Below are 15,360 nucleotides of genomic sequence, written 5' to 3' on the forward strand. Positions count from 1 at the left end.
GATGGATCCAAAAACTTATGTGCGTGGCAGTGAACTTACTAGAAGGATCATCCAACAGCTGAATAGGCTATCGAATGAGTTGTGGGTTGTGAATCAGATGAGAAGGAATGGCTCGAGAGAAATAGATAAAGTGGAAAGTTGCACTAGTTATGTCATGGGTCATCTTGTGCTATTTTTCTTTGTTGGCTCATTTGGCAAAGTTGGACCGAAGACATTGAACCTACCACGATGATTGTAGAATTATGCTAAAACTAATGTGTAAACACTAACTTAGTAAGATCATTGCCTACATTAGCCGAGTGGGCTTTTTATTTATGATGATGATAGTATATATGTATTTGTATGAACATGGATATGACTGCCTACGTTGGCCGAATGGGCTTATTATTTATATTGGTGATATAGTATATATATGTATTTGTATGAACATGGATATGTGTTTTGCTATTATCTTATTGGTATATATGTATTTTGATGTTATTTTGGTGATTGATATAAATGAGTTTTGATGAAAATGGAGATATGTAAAATTAATAACACAGTTTTTACATCAGGTGTAAATCTCTATCTCTCTATAACACATGGTTTATTACATCAGACGTAAATCTCTAGCTCTATAACACATGGTTTATTACATCATGTTAATGTTTCGTTGATATACAAATAGTAATACAGCTCAAGAGATTTGTAGAAATAATACTAAATAAACATATTCCATTGTCATAGTAAATATTAAGTGGATAATTAGTTTAGCAACATCATGCTCAATACCAATAACCAGAGGCGGCGCTAGGGGGGGGGGGGGGGGGGGGGGGGGCATGGCCCCCCTAGGTTTTCCAATTTTCCATTAGCATGGATGCTGCAATTAGAATTTATACAAAATATAACTGACTGGCCCCCTCTCAAATTTCGGAATTTGGTCCCTCAAAATCTAAAATTTGGACCTTAAGCATTCTTAAGTGGTCCCTCAAAATTTTCAAGTAGTCCTAAAAATCACAAAAATAATAATTAGTGCAAAAAAAAAAAATTCAATTTCAAAAAATTGAATTTTTTTTTTTTTTTTTTTTTTGGCTAGGTAATTGGTTATTGCGGGGGCTCGAACCCCGAGCTAGTAGTTTTATGGTAAACCGGGTACCATTTGGGCCACAAGGCCCAGTTCTAAAAAATTGAATTGATACAAAAAAGACCCCAAAAAAAATTACCATCAGGATAGCCCATTTTGTAGCCCATCATGACCTTCCTAGAACCAAAAGAAAAAAAAAAATCCAAAATTCTCCTTTTTAATACATTCCAAATCACTAAAGATCAATTTTTTTCAAAAAAAAAAAAAAAAAAAACAAAACAAAAACAAATCTAAGTTAGTGTGTGTGTGTGTTGTGCACCTAACCCATCGCGCTGCCAGTCACCTCGCTGTGAATCTTTGGTCGTCCATCAACTCCAAGCTCTGTCACAGTACCACTGGTATCTCTCTCTCAAACTCTCTCTTCTCTCACTCGGTGTTTAACTTGTGAACACCAAGTAATATACTACTAAAGACTAAACTAGTGTAGTCGGTTTACTATTTTTGTTATACAATGAGCTATACAACTGTATGTTGTACTTTTTTCTTCTTTTTTTTTTTTCATGAACCCTGTATGTTGTACTTCAGCAATTTTAACTTGGCTGAGTTTCATTTGGGGGTCTGACAATCTCAATAAAAATAAAAATAAAAAAAAATCTTGTGGCTGTAATTTCTTTAAATTTTTGTTTATAACTTTATAAAATATATTAATAATATTACTGTTTTGTTGAGTCATGAGTGAATGTGTTATTGAAAGTGAATGTTATATAATATATATAAAAATATATAATAGTGTCATGTATTGTATGATAATATATTTTTTTTGATAAGTAACTTTTATTAAGAAGAAGATAAAAACAATATATTTTGAACCAAAGAAGACTCAATTATATTAAGATTTTCCCCTATCCAAGTTATTTATATATATATATATATATATATATATATATATTTGCTTAATTGTTTATTTATCTCACCATTTTATGCTTGATTGTTCATACTAGTGTTGTGTATTGACGACCGATATGGGATCATCCTAGTGTACAAGATGGAAAATAAGATTTTGAGTAATTTTTTAACTATATATATTACTAAAAATTTATCTTAGAATAAATTATAAATGATTTTAGTATAATGAAAAATATAGGTCACAAGTTTGTTGAGTTAAAGTTAATTTATGAAATAATTTTTTTAACTTGAGAACTTTATTGTACTTACTCTTTAAATTGCCCCCCCCCCCCCCTAAAAAATATTCCTGGCGCTGTCACTGCCAATAACATGTTCAAGTTACATTATAAATTTATTTACATGGTTGTAAATGTGAGTTCAAGTCACATTACAAGTTAGTTCCATGTACAAAAAATGTTGAATACAAACAAGTGAATACATCACCATCACATTACAAGATAATAATATATATAATTCATAAACTTGTTGGTGTCCATGGAAATCCGTGTTTCGGGTTACTGATAGCCTCACTAAGCACCCTTGAGTCATTTGCATTGCCCTTCCATCTAGCATGGACATATGTGAACTGCATGTCATGGTCACAAACACATATCACATTGATTGTTATGACACTCTTGCTACTCCTAAATGCACTTAGTTTGCTTGGAAGAGGCTTGACACTAACATGTGTGCCATCATTAGCTCCTACACATTTCTAAAACATAATATAACGTAATTTTAGATAATAATATATATATTGATCATCTTAATGACATAAATAATAATAAACAATCATACCTCAAACTATGGATAATACTTGTTCACATGAAAATGTCTAGGGAGACCTTGTGCATTCTCATCTATCTTAATAACATCTTTCCCATGGGCATGAACAACCCGTAATACCTGATGAAATCAGCGGCATACCATTTCAGTAGAATGTTGGAAACGGTCTACGACACCTAATGGGTTCTGCTTGGGTTTCTGAGAACTAAGGGTCAGTTTGGATTCAAATTAAATTACTTGAACATATTGTATGGTTTGTTTCTTGGTTAGAGAGGGGCAGCAAATCCAATAGTTCACGAGTCAGAGACTCAGAGTGCACAATAATATGTCCCACATCCAACTATCAATCTAGATAGTTATTACATGTATACTATATTGGATTATATATGATAACACAAAACTAACAGAAAGTTCATAAGCCTACCTTGTTCAGAAGTCATATTGAAATCGTAACATACAACAATACAAAAACAGCTAATTTGGTAAAAAAAACTATAAAAATGGGAAGAAATGGTCTACCCTAGGTAGTGTAAGACAATAAAAAAAATTGTCAGCAATTAGGGTGAGTTTGGTTCAGCTTTTTGTAAAAGTGCATAATGAAAAAGTGGAGTTTCAAAAAGTTGAGTGTTTAGTAAAAGCTGTTAAAAAGTGCATAATGAAAAAGCTGAGTGTTTGGCTAGCACTTATAAAAGTGGCAGTTTGAGGGATAAATTACCAAAAAGGACAATGTATATATAAGGGAGTTTATTTCATTTTTTTTTTTTTTTTTTGGATGTGAGTTTGGTTCATACTTAAAAATCAACTACTTCATCATACTTAAATCAATTTTTCTCTTTCTAAAAAAATTATTTTTTTCTCACCAATATTAGCTAATAATAACCTACCACTTAAGATTTATTGTGAAAGTATTGTGAAAATATTGTGATAAAAATTGATACTGATTTTAATTTTAATGTGCTATTAAAATTATGTTTTTCTCTTTCTAAAAAAATTATTTTTTTCTCACCAATATTAGCTAATAATAACTTACCACTTAAGATTTATTGTGAAAATATTATGATAAAAATTGATACTAATTTTAATTTTAACATACTATTAAAATTATTTTTTTCTCTTTCTAAAAAAATTATTTTTTTCTCACCAATATTAGCTAATAATAACCGACCCCTTAAAATTTATTGTGAAAAAATTGTGATAATATTTCATTATTCTTTTTTTCCTCTTTTTTTCCACTCTTTTTTTATCCTCCACACGGCATTTCTTTCTTCTTTTCTTTTTTTTCCCACTAAATTTCTCCTCCACACACGTACCCGTTCTGTTTTCTTTTTTAATCCTTCTTTCCTCCTTTTTTTATTCCTTCCCTGCCATTCCTCCAAACACCAGAACATTCTCCTTCTTTGTCTCTTTTTTTTTTTTTTTTTCCTTTCTCCCTTTTCTCTTAGCACTTCGTCTGTTGGTTCTTGGCAGAATCGATAGCATCTCACTCAGGTTCTGGCGACGTAGAATCCATCAGAGTGCGCGACGAAGATGAGGCGGTGGAGTTCGGAGACGGCGAGTGGCTGAGAGGGAAGGGCTTGGAGATCGAAAATGGGGTCGAAGTCGAAGTCGAAGTCAGAGTCGTCCGGGTTTGATTAGGAGGGGTTCATCGATTTGATCGAACCCAGAGCTCGGTGTTGTTGACGCATTCGGCTTAGATTTTGTCCTGTAATTCTATCATTTTGCTATATTCTGATGTTTTTTTGTTTTGCATTTGAGGAATCCTAATTTGCAAGGGATTGATTTTTTTTTCCTTAGATGATTTGGGAATTTGTTATTGATTTTTTTGTGTTTGGATTTGGAAATTTGTTGGGAGAGCAGAGAGATGATTTGGAATTTGTTATAGATTTTTTTTGTGTTTGGATTTGGAAATTTGTTGGGAGAGCAGAGAGATGAGATGAGAACTGATGATTTATCAAGGATAATTTGGTAATTTTTGGAAGAGCCCAACGGATCAAAATCAAAACGCGCATGAGCTTTTTGTTGATGGACCTCCAGAGCTCCATAAACTCAAACGCGCATTTCTTCACAAATATAAAACGCAACTTTTTCCAAAAAGTTGCGTTTTATACTTACCAAACACTACTTTTGGGCTGGCTTTTTTGAAAATGCGCGTTTTAGGCTTCAAACGCTGAAACAAACGGGCACTTAGTAGGGTTTGATGCCCCTTAAGGGAGATCCCCAGGATAATAGCTTGCTTGGGATTATGTGGAGCAAAAGATAAATGTAGTTCTAGATCTTTTAACTCATAGACGTTAATATTGTTTAGGGTTCTTCTCTTGTATTCAACACACCATAAATCACTCTAAAAACTAAATCTAGTACCATCTCCCACTTCAAAAGCAATAAAACTTGAAGACTCTTCCCAGCCCCTCCGAATATAAATGTCCAAAGGTCACCCCCCCCCCCCCCCTCCCCCAACAACTGCCCCTAAAAGAGCCATACTTCCTCACACATCTTTTGCAATCTCCCCTAGATAATCAAATATTCAATTAACACCCAATTTCAAAGAATTGTATCAACATACCCCATAAAATCAAGGGAAAAAAAAATACAAAAGCTATGCTTGACACAATTGGTGACATGGCATCATATGGCACATCAAACATTTGCGTTAAAAAAAGAAAAAAAAAATTGTAATAGATTTAATTAGAAATCTAAGAAAATAAAATTTCTTATTTTTAGTTGACATGCCAAGTGTACTAAACTGTCATCCCACTATTTGAGTTGAGGGTAATTTAGGCATATTTTTCCTTTAGGGGTGAATTGCTAATCTTTTTTTTCTTTAAATTGGGGTGTGAAATGCACAAATCATTATCTTAGGGGAAGATTGCAAAATCAATAATAATCTAGGGTGGTAAAAGTGAAATTTACCCAAAAATAAACAATTCATAAAATCCACAATCAAAGCACTCAGAGGTAAGAACACCTTAATTTTAAATCTATTTAATGAAGGAGATGCACATAGTAGGGATGTGCAAAGGAGGAGGCAGAACACACGGAGATTTAGTCCCAATTCCAATTGCTTAAGATTCCTTAATTTGGGTAGTTTGGGAAAGCAGGTTAACTTCTGAAAAATTCAATCACAACAAAATGGATAAGCATCTTATTTTGTTTGTACTTTGGAATAGAAAAGTGGATTTTTACATACTAACCTGAAACCTTTAGTCCAACACCAATGTCTCTAGCTGAGACAGATAGCTTTGAAACTGGAAAAAGCTCTTGATAATATAGCTGGCATAAGTCCCACCAAAATGTGCATTAACATGCGGGGTGTGTGCTTCAAAGAAATGCATTCATGTTTTCCCACATATTTAAATGACACAAGATTCACAACATAAATATCAAGACTTGTCAACGTGCAGCAAGTTATCTCTAATTGCTTTAGCTTGAGTGATGGTCCAGAAATTTTTAAATTCATCACATGCAACTCTGATATAGATAAGAATTCAAGAACTGGGCAAGCAGACAAAAAGCATTCGAGAACTTCTCCAGTCACCTCCACAGAGCACAGACGAAGTTGTACTAATGAATTGAGTCTGTAATTATGAAGCATTGGAGGCGTAAAAGTGTATGATCTGTTTGTGGAAGCCCACATACATGCGAATATCAAATGAAGCCTTTTAACTCTCTTTTGAAAAGCGAAGTTTATCCAGCTGTCAATATCACTTTTAAAATAATCACCATTCACGGAAAACTCAGGGCTGAATTCATCTACATGTGAATCCTTATGTAAATTCAATACTTGATTGACCCAGTCAACAAATCTCCTCCTTTTAACAAGAAATGGGGGGAATGTAGGTTCTAAGGGTGTACGCATATCAAAAGGAGTGGGAAAGGGCGATCGAGGTCGAGAAAACAACAGATATTTTACACTAGGATCATCAAACTCTAAATGAGTAATGAAAGTCCACAAATACCGCCATCTACGGGCGAGGACACTAGTTCTAATTGCTTGTTTCATAGGTAAGAGAGACAAAATGGAAACAAGTATTTCATCTGGCAATTTACCAATACCAATCCAATCCTCCAGGTCATTTTGAGTCTTGTGACACTAAAAAAAATTGATGAAAAGACAATTTGACACATGATAGCAACAAGCACATAAAAATAAAAATTGTGCAATCTTTGAAGATAATATTTTGAAGTAGCAATAGTATTATAGATTAAATGCATAGAAATTAGAAACAAAATGTGAAGGTGTCACCTTGAGCAGAGGAAACTTTGAATTAGGCTGCCTTATTTTCCTTCTCTTACTTGAGAACCCCGCCCTGGAATTTTCTTTTCACTTTAACTTCAAATTATTACACTCTACAAGGCAAACAGGCAAAAACCAAAATTTTGAGCACAAATTCAAATAAAAATTGAAACAATTTAAATTTAAAAAAAAAAAAAAAAAAAAAAAAAAAAAAAAAACCATTTTACAATTTTATCTCCGAGAATCAGATATTATAAGTGTGACAAACCTTTTTAATCTAATACATTGGATTTATTATGCATGAGCTAGAAGATGTATCAAAACAACAACATTATACATACAGATGATGAAGGTCGGCAACAGAAATAGAAAACCGAAATTGGGTCCTCGGCGAAACAGAGAGAATACCTGGGCTCAATGAGGAGAAAGAGAGAGAGTACATTGTTTAGACTTCTAGACATTTAAATAGTGTTAAGACTTTTAGATGAGGTCTTGTCGGTCTGAGCCTTTTCAGACTTATGCGGGTGCGCGAAATGAATAAGTTAGAAGAGAAAAGAACAATACCCTTTTTTTTTTTCTTTTTTTTTTAATTTCAAGAAAGACTCCCCTTTTGTTTATATTAATAATGGAATGATCTAAATTTTTATAAGAATCTCTTTAAAAAATATTTAATCATTGTTAGTAAAAATATAATTGATAAATTTAGAATAAAATACGAAATTTATCAAGTACCAAAAAACACTTGCAACGAAAAATCTCTTCATAATCTATAAAAAAGAAGAAGCAAAATTCACAATTGATATTTTAATATACACTTTAATTAAAAATTTATAATAATAAATTTTAATTATGAAATAAGATAATTTTGGAAGCATACCCTTAGCAAAGGGCAGGTTAATAAATTTTTATTTATTTATTAATTTTTCTAATTTTCTACTACAACAACAATAGCAACAAAATTTGATACAGTATTAATTTAACAAAGTTTGGTCAATTGGATGTTAGGGGGAGGGGGGGTGTTTTTTTCATACAAGTTTGTGGTAGAGTGTCATTTCCTCAAAACTCAAAAGAGGGGAGTGTAATTACCTTTTATATTATTAAAATTTTAATTGTCTAAGTAACTTGTAGTTTAATTGGCACTCACCAACTATCAAATAAAAAATAATAATTAATGTAAATTAGGAAAATATATCTATATTATCTATAAGAAAATTCCCCTATTTGAACTAGCCGTTTACGTAGTTTAGAAATACCCTTAGACCTTAGGTTTAACAGGAAAAAACTTAAGGACAATCCAGTAAAAATATATCTCTAACTTCACTTAAAATGTCTACAAAATAGGACACTTTTCTACTAATTCATGTTTTCAAAACAAACTTATTAAAAAAAATGAAAATTATGACACTAGACACAAAAAAAAAAAAAAAAAAAAAAAAAGTCTCATCATAAGCGTAAAGTGTGTGTAACGAGACTAGTACTGATATAGTTTAGTTTAGATGAAGAAAAGAGTTTTTGGGTTATTAGAGACTTTTTGTATCTTGTTATTAAATTTTTTTTAAATAAATGAATAAAGATAATAGTGAGGTGTAAAATTGTTGAGTTTTTAGAATTTATGTGGCTTATGAAGTCAATAAAATATCTCTCTCTCTCTCTCTCTCTCTCTCTCTCTCTCTCTCTCTCTCTCTCTCTCTCTCTCTCTCTCTCTCTCTCTCTCTCTCTCTCTCTCTATATATATATATATATATATATATATATTACTCCCGGTAGCTCCAAAAACATACGATTATCCACAATCCACTAAGTCCAGCCATAGGTAACTACAAGTCAAGAGTCAACCTTAATAAAAAATGAATGCCAATAAAAATAAATAAATAAATAATAATTATCATTATCCTTATTATTATAAATACTAGTCACAAACCCGCGCGTTGCTCGTGATAATTTTTTTAGGATGGTCTTGATAGTTTTTAGACTCCTTAAAAACACAATTGGATTAACCTAGGTAATTAGCCAAGTTGTTACTTAGTCCAAATTAACAAATCTAGGTTATCACAATCAAAACAATCATATCATGCAAAACAGCGGAAAGATAAATAAGACAAAGATATGATTACCCAGAAAACCAAACCGGTAAAAACCTGGGGAGGATTTAACCTAGCTATCCTCAAGGTAAACCTAAATCCAGTATGAAATAATCGAAGTTGTTCAACAGGACTTAGACCACTAACATCCTATTACTACCCACCAGTAGAAACTTACTGACACAACCATGTGCAAGCTCCGAAACCACGGACTCCTTCTTTCTTGGATTCTCCAACAAGTACAAGCACACCCGCTTGTGTTTCTTTAAGTTCTTATGGCAGCAACTGAATAATCATTAAGCTCTTGAAGAAATTTCCTTCTTGATAATCCTAAGCTTGTGTAAAGGAAAGCTCCTCACAGATCTCACAAGAGATTTACACAAACAGCAATATGAGCAATTCTAAAACGTGGCTAGGGTTTGTCTTTTATACCAGGGCAAATTAGAAAACCCTAAATGTTTTAAAACAAAACTAGGGCTGAGTTGGAATTCTGCAGAAAACGCATCTGACCCGATTTTCGATTGATCAAGCCTAAACTTTGATCGATCGAACCAGGCCGAGAAGCATAAATCTGCATCAGCTTATTCCAACTTTACATACATGAACCAACTTTGAGCAAGTCTAAACACAACTAAACATATTGCTTTGATCATTGTTTACCAACAATACATATTATTGTTCTAAATACATAAAATCCTAAGTCTTTAGAACCTAATAGGTCTCATTAAATATTTTATTAATACTATAATTTTAGTTATTAACCATTGGTTTTTCATTAGTTTTTAAGTTAATAAAAACCTTAAATATACCCTTTTTTTTTACCTTTATACACACACACACACACATATATAGTGAATCTTTACACATACCTTTAAAAAAACTCTATATATTCCACTTTTTTAGATGCGTTAAATTATAGACTACTACTCCATAATGATAGTGGCTAATTAATTTTATATATATTTTTTAGTGATCTCATTTGTAACGCTTCTTACCATCATCATATATTTACTAACTGATGATTTGCATAACAAAGACAATAAATGAGAGGTAGCATTGTTCATTAGATTTTCAAAAGTAATAGTTTATGAAAATTATATATATATTATAAATAAGATTAAATGAAATGTCAAAAAATGGATTTTTAAATTTTCTAACTTTATTTCTTATGTAATTTCTACTACTATCAAAGAACATCTCTTTTTAAGTTATGATTAATATGGTTTCCATAGTTAGAGTTTGATTAGTTTTAAATTTAAATTTAGTACTATGATTGTATTTAATTGTTGATTGTTGATTTAATTTTTTAAGTGAATTTAACAGTTTATGTTACTACACTGTAAAGTTTTTAATATTCTCCACACGGTAATCTCTATTTTATTTTTACTTCTCCTTACAACCTTTTTGTTTTCCAATCAACGATTACTAATTGACGTTTGATTTTTTTTCTTTATCTACTATTTATTACTTTGTATTGGTTTTTTTCTATACCATCTCTCTCTCTCTCTCTCTCTCTCTCTCTCTCTCTCTCTCTCTCTCTCTCTCTCTCTCTCTCTCTCTCTCCATTAGCAACCTATCGTTTTCCAAAATTTGATGATGATTCTATGACATTAAATATGCATTATTAGTTTTTTTTTTTTTTTTTAATAATTTAGTGTTTCTAACTTGATTTGTTTTGTATTTCATTCTTCCTTTGATGCATTGGGTGTGAGAATGAGTGTTTCCCTAGCATTACTCCACTTAATGTGGACAATTTTATTTATTTAATTTAGGCAAAATATTATATTTTAAAATTTTTAAAATAAAAAAGGAGTGGAAATATAAATAATTTAATGATATATATGGGTGATGTAGCTGAATTTAAATGTTAAATAAAATGATATGAGAAAAAAAAAATACATAACAATGAACACTAACTTATCCAAATAATTTTATGTAATATAATAATAGTACATTCTTATATACTATTTTTAATTATTTATAATGCAATATGATAATTGTGAGGCCCAATAATTTATGGGCCAGGCCCACTTACTCATGGGGAGTCCGAAGGCCCAAGCCAAAGAAGACTATGGCCCAAGCTCAAATAATATAAAGCACAAAATGGCCCGGAGATGCAGCCGAGGACAGTTCAGTCCTCGGCTGACCCAAAGTTCCACCGAGAAGAGGGGCAAAAACGGTATAGGGACAAACCTGAAAGAAAATCTAAAATATCTAGGAAAAGCTGCCCTTACTACCCTTCCCATACAATACTCTGCACCTAACAGAGCCGTATTCTTCGGCTTTATCACCCACCCCCAACGACTTTGGGTTTGGACTGACGGGACAAGTATCAGTCTTGGAAAGGTCGACCCTACACGTGGACGAAGGAAAGCGAACGCAGGCTAGTATAAAAGAAAAAGTAAGTAATCTGGAAAGGGGGCTGGAAAAGATGGCCAAAAGGGAGGGCCTCCCAACCCACCTCCAGGAGAAAGACTCCAGGAGTGAAAACACCTTAAACATGTATGAACATCACAAAAAACCCACCGCCTGGTAACCAAGGCCTAGCCTTTCAAACCCACTCTCTACAAATGATATTGTCTGGGCCTTTTTACGTGCTAACCCAACACTGTTGTGGTTCGTTGCGAATCGTGTCCCTACAATTGGCGCCGTCTGTGGGGAGGCTTGTGTGTTGGCATAGGCAGTGGGTCGAGAGAGTTCCATTGCCATTTCTAACTGTTCATTATGGAATTCTTGTGTAAAGTTCCGCTAGGGGCTATGGTTCTTGGCTAGGGGCTACGTTTACTAGCGTTAATCACTTAGATGGCTCTAGGGGCTTGGCCGAGGATCTAGTTCCCCTAAAGCCAAGCTCCCATGCCAGAAACTAGGTTTTGGACAGAACCAAGGCTTTGCGTGGTCCTCGGACTCAAGCCTATGGGGAAACCAACTACTTGGACGACAAAACTAGGTTTTGGACAGAACCAAGGCATTGCGAGGTCCTCGGACTCAAGCCTATGGGGAAACCAACTACTTGGACGACAAAACTGGGTTTTGGACAGAACCAAGGCATTGCGAGGTCCTCGGACTCAAGCCTGTGGGGAAACCAACTACTTGGATGACAAAACTGGATTTTGAACAGAACCAAAGCATTGCGAGGTCCTCGGACTCAAGCCTATGGGGAAACCAACTACTTGGATGACAAAACTGGGTTTTGGACAGAACCAAGGCATTGCGAGGTCCTCGGACTCAAGCCTATGGGGAAACCAACTACTTGGATGACAAAACTGGGTTTTGGACAGAACCAAGGCATTGCGAGGTCCTCGGACTCAAGCCTATGGGGAAACCAACTACTTGGATGACAAAACTGGGTTTTGGACAGAACCAAGGCATTGCATGGTCCTCGGACTCAAGTCTATGGGGAAACTAACTACTTGGATGACAAAACTGGGTTTTGGACAGAACCAAGGCATTGCATGGTTCTCGGACTCAAGCCTATGGGGAAACCAACTACTTGAATGACAGAATTAGGTTTTGGACAGAACCAAGGCATTGCGAGGTCCTCGGACTCAAGCCTATGGGGAAACCAACTACTTGGATGACAAAACTGGGTTTTGGACAGAACCAAGGCATTGCGAGGTCCTCGGACTCAAGCCTATGGGGAAACCAACTACTTGGATGACAAAACTAGGTTTTGGACAGAACCAAGGCATTGCGAGGTCCTCGGACTCAAGCCTATGGGGAAACCAACTACTTGGATGACAAAACTGGGTTTTGGACAGAACCAAGGCATTGCATGGTCCTCGGACTCAAGCCTATGGGGAAACCAACTACTTGGACGACAGAACTAGGTTTTGGACAGAACCAAGGCATTGCGAGGTCCTCGGACTCAAGCCTATGGGGAAACCAACTACTTGGACGACAAAACTAGGTTTTGGACAGAACCAAAGCATTGCGAGGTCCTCGGACTCGAGCCTATGGGGAAACCAACTACTTGGACGACAAAATTAGGTTTTGGACAGAACCAAGGCATTGCGAGGTCCTCGGACTCGAGCCTATGGGGAAACCAACTACTTGGACGACAAAACTAGGTTTTGGACAGAACCAAGGCATTGCGAGGTCCTCGGACTCGAGCCTATGGGGAAACCAACTACTTGGACGACAAAACTAGGTTTTGGACAGAACCAAGGTATTGCGTGGTCCTCGGACTCCAGCCTATGGGGAAACCAACTACTTGGTGGGGAAACCAACTACTTGGACGACAGAACTAGGTTTTGGACAGAACCAAGGCATTGCGAGGTCCTCGGACTCAAGCCTATGGGGAAACCAACTACTTGGATGACAAAACTGGGTTTTGGACAGAACCAAGGCATTGCGAGGTCCTCGGACTCAAGCCTATGGGGAAATCAACTACTTGGATGACAAAACTGGGTTTTGGACAGAACCAAGGCATTGCGAGGTCCTCGGACTCAAGCCTATGGGGAAACCAACTACTTGGATGACAAAACTGGGTTTTGGACAGAACCAAGGCATTGCGAGGTCCTCGGACTCAAGCCTATGGAGAAACCAACTACTTGGATGACAAAACTAGGTTTTGGACAGAACGAAGGCATTGCAAGGTCCTCGGACTCAAGCCTATGGGGAAACCAACTACTTGGATGGGGAAAGTCCTCGGCTCAAATACTGAAAAAGGTTAAGGCCCATAAGAGTGTTAGGAAGATGGCGAAACGCCTCGCTATTCAGTAGCCTAAGGGGGCTGTTCATTTTGTGGGTGATATGTCTTCGGATGGTTACTTCCTACACCGCATCGAGCATCCAGTTCTCATCTCGGCTAGTTTTGGGGTAAGTATCGTTCTTCACAGTCGGCATTGTTGTGCCAAACAATTCTATTAAAGTTATGGGGATATCTTTTTCTTAGCAAGTATTTTGGCCCTAGTTGTCACTGATTCAAATGCTATATTATTGTGCCGAACAGCACTTGCAAATTCGTAAAAACGCCATTCTCTTTGATAAGGGGTTAAGGACCCAAGTATTGTACTCTAAGGTCGGCGGAATTGTACCCGGCCGATTCGGTAAGCTCATCATAATGTCCTTTTTTTTTTTTTCCAGCCTAAAGGGAGTTTCAGCCCTAAGTATCATTTTGTTCGATTTAGTATTATTGAGCAGGACTATTTTTATAAACACAGGGCAAGATCTTTTTATTAACCGGAACTTCGGTCCTAAACGTCGGTCACGGTTTAGAAACAAAAAGAATTTACAAGATTGTATGTCTATGCATTGCGTTATCATTTCGGAAACATAGAGATAGAGCATGCGAAGTAAAATGATAACAATTTTTATTAATATAAAGATGTATTACAACGTACAAAGAGGGGCTTAAACAAGCCTATACAAAAGGTGAACTGCCGAAACAATAAAAGAAAAACATTAGCAATATAGATAAGTAAACGGTCAGGTGTCTTTTAAACTCGTCTCCGAAGTCCCTCCAAACTCTGCCTCAGTATCGCCCATATTGAGAGAAGGACCTTCTTTAGAAAAAGATGGAGGAGATGAATGAGGAAGATGGAGGAGATGAATGAAAAGAAGGAGGAGAAGAAGAGGGAAGAGATGAAAAGAAAGAAAAATGAGCAAAAGAGGGAGAAGGAAAAGCACCAGGATGGATCTGGTGGTGGAAAGAAGAAGAAAGAAAAGGGAGGCACCAGTGAACGAAGAGAGGAAGAAGCAGGGGCACTTAGTCCCTGCCCCAGTCCTGACTCTTAACACACTGGTGCCATGTTAGATATGCTCATGAGAGAGCGGGTGGTACTGATAATGGGTGTCCTCGACTCAGTCACGCCGAAAGTGAGACGTGACGAGTCCCTGCTTCGGATTTTGGCTGAAAGGAATGTGAGAAAAATCTTGAGTCTCCGCCATCCTTGCCCTGACCGAGCCATTTCGAGCTTTATTAGAACATGGTGTTTTTGGGAGGGGAATGGCTTCTTCATTGCTTATTACTATGGTGAACGTATTACAGGTTAAGGTATAACCAGAGGGTAAAAGTAAACTCTGGGAGGAATCTAAGGGATTCAGGTATGAGATAAACAACTCTTGTCTTTTCTCTTTATATGAGGGACGAAGAGGAGGGTACTTAATGTGTTCAGATCTCCAAGGAAATCTGCAAACAAGAATATGCCCGTTCCGCTCCCCCACACCATCAGTAACCATTAAATTTGAGAGGTCTCGTGAAGGGAAACTATTAAAGAAACGCTTCGGATAACCAAACGGCATGAGCGTAT

General features: G+C 35.7%; 1 long non-coding RNA gene across 1 annotated transcript; it reads right to left on the reverse strand.

The window, feature by feature from the left end:
* Positions 1 to 2,327: 2,327 nt before the first annotated feature.
* On the reverse strand, positions 2,328 to 7,543 carry LOC126705710 (uncharacterized). Its single transcript, XR_007648411.1, has 5 exons — positions 7,437 to 7,543; positions 7,038 to 7,141; positions 5,986 to 6,064; positions 5,760 to 5,900; positions 2,328 to 2,594 (listed from the first exon to the last, which is right to left on the reverse strand). It is a non-coding gene; the product is annotated as an uncharacterized LOC126705710 (long non-coding RNA).
* Between the last annotated feature and the right edge of the window lie 7,817 nt (positions 7,544 to 15,360).

This window comes from Quercus robur, chromosome 11 (genome assembly GCF_932294415.1).
Source record: "Quercus robur chromosome 11, dhQueRobu3.1, whole genome shotgun sequence".
In the NCBI taxonomy this organism is placed as follows: Eukaryota; Viridiplantae; Streptophyta; class Magnoliopsida; order Fagales; family Fagaceae; genus Quercus; species Quercus robur.